This window comes from Misgurnus anguillicaudatus, chromosome 20 (assembly GCF_027580225.2).
Source record: "Misgurnus anguillicaudatus chromosome 20, ASM2758022v2, whole genome shotgun sequence".
NCBI lineage: Eukaryota > Metazoa > Chordata > Actinopteri > Cypriniformes > Cobitidae > Misgurnus > Misgurnus anguillicaudatus.
This window is the reverse complement of record NC_073356.2, coordinates 19,809,317-19,815,875: the sequence shown is the minus strand read 5'-3', so window position 1 is coordinate 19,815,875 and position 6,559 is coordinate 19,809,317.

The window sequence follows — 6,559 nt, the reverse complement described above, 5'->3', positions numbered from 1 at the left end:
TACATACCGTTTGCATCTCCGTGCGTCCCTTAACGTTGTCAGACGCACCCACCGCTAGCCTAGCTTAGCACAAAGACTGGAAATAAATGGCTCCAGCTGGCGTACTGCTCCCAGTGAGTGACAAAATAACCAACATTTTTCTATTTATATTTTTGTGATTTGTATAGTGATTTGTACACTCTGCGCTCCTCACCATGGGGCTTCTCAGGTGCTGCGAGCAAATCACTTCGCCCAAGTAACGTTAGCAGTGTTTCGCCTTCTGAGAATATAGTTCCCAGTATGTATACGGTTCAAAGATGGCTGTGTCTCATATGACACGCTGTGACTATACAAATCAGCAGTATGCTAGCTGGAGCCATTTGCTTCAGGTCTTTGTGCTGGGCTGGGCTGGCGATGGGTGCATCAGACGGAGTTCTGGCATGCACACAGATGAGAGAGGTATGTATGGACTTATCTAATTTTCGTGATGCGTTGAACAACCTAAAGTCACCAAAAGTCGGTGTGTTCCTTTAAATAGCTGTAAATATATTATGTTCCTCTGTTCATTTTCAGATGCCTCATTTTCTATAGCCAGAGAAACTCACAAAACTGCACAGGAAACTTAATTTCAGATCAATACAGTCGACATAGTTATGCTTGGCTTTTAACAATATCATTTGCTGTATTTTTTAATTAGTTCTGACTGTGAGTTTGTTTGCTGAAATTATTGTTTATGTTGTTTATTGTGAATGTGTCTGAAATGACACAAAAGCATATTTATATATTTCTCATGTCTTTCGCTACATGCACATCATTGTCCTCTACTGGCCAATAAGTGATCAACAGTGAAGCACATTGTTTTCACATGTACTGTGCAAAAGGTTTGTTTAAATTTCAGTCAGTGTCTTTAAGTTTTGTGTGCTTGTTTCTTTTATTCTGATGAAATTGAATTGTGTACATAAATTGTGATATGAGATCAAATTTCAATGGGTTTTTAATTTGCAAATATTCTCATAATGGCACTTTACTAATATGTGTTTGTTTGCATGAATTGTTCTTCATTGCGAAAGTTCAGAACTGATTCGTTATTATGTTTCTTACAGATATTTTAAACATTCTATTCCATATGTGACAGCCTCGCATGCACGCAACTGTCTGATGTTTAAACCGACTTCATATCAGTGGCCTGAAGTGACCGGTGACTTGTTTAAGTTAACAGGGTCTGATTGAATTTTTGCACTTGAATGTATCTGTCTGATTTGGGTGAAGCCGTAAGCTTATGTGTCGAGTTTGATCATGCAGAAGGAGAATTGTAATGTTTACCTTTGTTGTACTGTTCTACGTACAGTTAAGCAATAATGGATAAACATTTGCATTTGTTTCTTAATGACGAAGTGTTTAAATTGTATTCACAATAACATGTAACATGCTGAATCTGTAAAGAAGCAATTGGTTCTGGAATGCTACTGAATCTGTACAGAGGTGATCCAAAAACGCAAATAATATATAACACACATACCATGCATTCAATAAATCTCTCTTTATTTTATGCTCAGTTAATGTTAAACTCTGTTGCTATCTTCTCAGTGTACATTCAAATTCTTTTTGTAAAATGTCAATGTCACATAGTTAAATTCAAAAATGAAAATGTGTTTTTATTCACTCACCCTCAGGCCATCCAAGATGTATATTAGCAGGTGACTTGTTTTGAGTAAAACAGTAAAGAAGATTGTCAGCTGTAAAGATCATGATCCTTAATGATAAATAAAATCCAAAGGTGCCAAAGTACATTTCTTTCAGTGTCAAAGCAGATAAAGGCAACACAAAATTAGACTGTGGAAGAAACTGAACACTATTTACAAGATTATAAACTGTAATAGATCATCTCATTTTAAGTGTGTCTGGCATGGGAGCTTCCTGTTTTGTATGTGCTGCTCATTTACCGATTATTAATGCATTATTGCAAAAGGTATACATGCATTTTATAAATTCATCTGAATTCATCGTTTTAATAGAAATATCAACTACATCTTGAAAGGCCTAGTGAATAGAAAAATCCCTTAAATGTCCCCAAGAGCTGGTTATCAAAGCCCTGTTGAAAAGATGGTGCTTTAGTTTTATCTGCCCACATTATGATAATCATATTAAATCTTTCTTAGTTAATTTACACATGAGAGAATGTCACTTCATTTAAACATCTGTTACTTTTTAAATGAATTACTCTCTCACAGTGAATGTACATATGGGTCTATTTTAAAGTTTGTATTTAAGCAGAATAAGATCAATCATGTTTGCTTTCTTTGCACAATATTCAAACTGCATTACAAAATCTTGAAAGTGAAGAGAAATAAACACACTGCAAATGCAATGCTTTTTCTTAGTGTGGTTTGACCTCAAATGTCAATCTCAATACCCAATGATTTACTAGGGCTGGGTATTGGCAAGGGCCTCCCGATACGATATTTATCACGATACATGGACCATTATATGATACGTATCACGATACAATTCAATGCGTTTCTTTTTAAAAAATGTAAAAAAAATAGAGCTGAACACACAAGCTGCAGGTGTTTTTTAATTTTCTGCCATTTTCTCACTCCCTTTTTTGCCGAATGCCCGTAAATGGCAGACAACTGGACAGTGAGAACTACAGCAGCGGCAAAGGAGGTCGTTTGACGCACACAGAGGGATTTGATGGTTTTTAAAATATCGATAGTAGAGATCGAATTATCGATACACTATCGATACAGCTAACTATCACGATTGTCAGCTGTATGGATATTTTTGCACAGCCCTATGATTTACCAAGTTAAACTGAGGCCAAAGATGTTTTTAATGCAAGAGACTTCCTAAAGTTGTAATGAAATTGAATAGTAAAGAAAAAAATCATTATGAAATTTTTGATAATTTTGTTCAAAAACATTGACTTGCATTAAAGAGCATGTATTATCCGATTCACTATTTTATATTTCCTTTGGTGTGTAGGTGTGTATTAGTATGCTAATGATATGCAAAAGTAAAAATCCCAAAGTAAACAATGACCCGATTTATCGTTAAATCTCTTTTCTTGAACTACAAGAAACGCACAGATTGTAGGCAACGTCCTAGGCTGGTTGACGTGGAGATGCCGGTCATTATCCTAATTCCGCCCGCTTTAGCCTGTAAGTAGTCTATGTTTTTATATTTAAAGAGCCAGTAAGATGCTAATTCTAAGCTTTCTTTTACTGTTTATATGTACTGGACAACACGTTTAAATGCATGCAAGGTCAAAAAACACTGTAATTTTCTCAAAATATGTAATATTACTCTATTTCTCAGAGATCCCCAAACGATTTGTGTGAAGCTGTTCAATGACTCAGTCTGCCTAAACCACACCTCTTGGTAGCCTACTCTGCTCTGATTGGTCAACTGACACAGTCCAACAATAGTTCAACATGCATTGACCTAGTGCTAACATGACTTACTGAGAAGACATTAGTGACATCAATACATATCATTCATCATTAATCCAAGCAATAAAAACGATGACAGACACGTGGCATACTGATAAGACATTATAGTAAACTAGACATTTTAGAACACTCGGGGGTGGGGGGGGGGCAAGACTGTAGACGAACATTATTATGCAAAGTGTTCATACGTAGATATGAGACAGGCAGGAGATTTAATACAAATGACAACTCTTTTCAGTGATTCAAAGTTGACTCCCTACTTTAGAAGCCAATAACTTTATTAATCATGCACTTTTTGGTTTAACTACTTTGCACATTATTTACATTGATGGACAGCTACATGACAGACTACAATACAGGTCATTTTCAATTTTGGATCTGTGTGGCGCTCTTTAAAGAATTTTCTACTGACTACTTAACCATGACTCAAGCACGGGTTTTGTGAACTGCAGAGAAGTGCTTTTGTTTTTCATTTCTACTGGTGTTAAATACAGACATGGTTTTGTGTTTTATCTTTACCTTACCAATCTGTTATGTTCAGCTCAAGCCGCGCTGGTAAAGTTTATCAATCAGCTTGCTCATCTGCATTTCTGGATCAGATTCAGATCGTATTGATAAGGTAGTAAAGACGATATTAAAGGGACACTCCACTTTTTTTGAAAATGTACTAATTTTCCAGCTCCCCTAGAGTTAAACATTTGATTTTTACCATTTTGGAATCCATCTAGCCGATCTCCGGGTCTGGCGCTACCACTTTTTGGAAAATAGTCCCCTGCCATTGAAAGTTACTAAGGGGACTACTTTCGGGCACTGCGTAATATCAATGCGGTTGCTGCAGCCATGTTACGACAGCAAAGTCCTTTATTATTACGCCAGAATGAGAGTATAGTTCTTAGCCATATCTGCCTAAAAAATCACAACTTTTAATTTTCTGTCGGTTTTAGTACACGATTTAACTACAAAAGAGTCAAGTTTTAAATAGAAAAAATATCTAAACTCTTTGCTTATTTTTTAGCGCAATGCTAATGGTCTAATCAGATTATGCTAAGCTATGCTAAAAGTGCTAGCGCCAGACCTGGAGATTGGCTGAATGGATTCCAAAATGGTAAAAATCGAATGTTTAACTCTAGGGGAGCTAAAAAAAATGAGCATTGAAATGTCCCTTTAACTCCTGTCAGTATTGCATAACAAGCTACTCTTCCAAATACGCTAAAGAGCGCCACATTTCCGGCTGATGTCAGAGGTATTCAGGTCAATCACAATGTACTGGTTAGCTGGCCAATCAGAGCCAATCTGAGCTTTTCGGAACGTTCAACGCGTTTCAAGGAAGCAGGGCATAAAGGAGCAACAATAATGTATGGTATGTGGAAAGCACGCGAACATACATTTCCCAAAACGTTTAATTATAAATTCAACCCCTTACACTTGAGCCCTTTCTGTCTGAGTTAGAAATATTTACAGTAACTGTGAATAAACATACACCACAATAAGGTACTATTTGGTACCATACATGAAATGAACATGAATATATTTTTTACAACATTTATTTATGCTATTGTACTTTAATGTTTTTAAATGTAATATTAAATGTTAAAATGATCTATAAATATACAGTACACACCAGTCATACATCCGAGTAACACCACCAGATGGCAGTCAAAGACAACAAAAGAGTGAACAAAAAACATGAAATAAATCATGTTGTTAAATGTTTAAATAACTTTTTTCTACCATACAACCCAACTAAGGCAAAACTTTTAGCACTGGAAAATTTCTCTTATAGGTATTGTAAATGCAAATTGAAACCCAGCCGTTGCAACACAGTCTCACACCCATGGCGTCAGTATTTGACGACACTTGACCATGCGTCAATATGTTGACGCGGAGGGTACCCCTTTCGCGTCACTTTTTGACGAACTAGGGACTTCAATACTATTAGGTTCGCGAAATTAAACAGTTGTCACCTGACATTGGGGTTAGGGATAGGTTTGGGTAGGGATGTCATTATGTAAATCTAACCCTAAACTGACGCGAAAATGGTAGAAAATGGTAAGAAAATAGGAAAGAGAATTTCGCGTACCTCATAGTATTGAAGTCCCTAGTTCGTCAAAAAATGACGCGAAAGGGGTACCCTCCGCGTCAACATATTGACGCATGGTCAAGTGTCGTCAAATGCCTTCATGCATCACCGAATTACTGTACAATAGAAATAAAAGGATTTGAGTTTAGTTCACTAAAAGCTTCACAAGGTGTTATGAGAATTTATTCTGCCGGAATATGAAAGCAGACATCGTGTTTGCCGGAATATGAAAGCAGACATCGTGTTAGGTAACGCAAAAGCCTTGCTTTGAATATTTCACGTTTTGATGCCCAGTCTTTGTGACTGAGAACAGAGACTCAATTTGGCACTGTTTCAAATCAAGCTAATCGGCTTTTCAGCCAAAATAAATTCAGTCTAATCTCAAGCACAACGCTGGTCTCACTGAAGTGCATAAAAAGGTAAAACTGTTATTTAGGAAATCACATTGAGGGGCAGACATCTGTGTGTAATCCCATGTTTTTAGTCTTTTATTTCTATTGTACTATTAAGTGTAGATTTTCATTTAGTGTTTAGTTTTAGTTTTAGTTTTATTAGTTTATAATAACGTGGACAGTCCCTTTTAATAAAAAGAGCAGCTTTAGCCTGTACGGCTAATTTCCAGCTGTAGTCCCCGGCCAGAGTGTTAATAGGCATACATCAAACAAAATACATTACAGTTATATTACAACAGAACTAAACAAAAGAGAATAAAATATGCAATCCTGCGACACACAATTTAGACAAGCACAGTCAACAAGCACCAATTACAAAAACATAAAGCCTGTTACATACATGGGAGCAGTACAGATTTCACATATAATTATGCAGGAGCCACATTAAAACACATACATAACCAAACATTAAGGCAGCCAACAAAGATCTAACAGCAGCAGCATGACCATGTCACATCAAATGCACATCACATCTGTCTGATTAATGTGTGCATTTATAATTGACGGATAGCCAGCTTTTAAGATGTGTAGTAAAGACGGAATATGTATGTAGGTCTTTAATTGTGGTGGGCAATGAATTCCAGTTTTGTATTGCT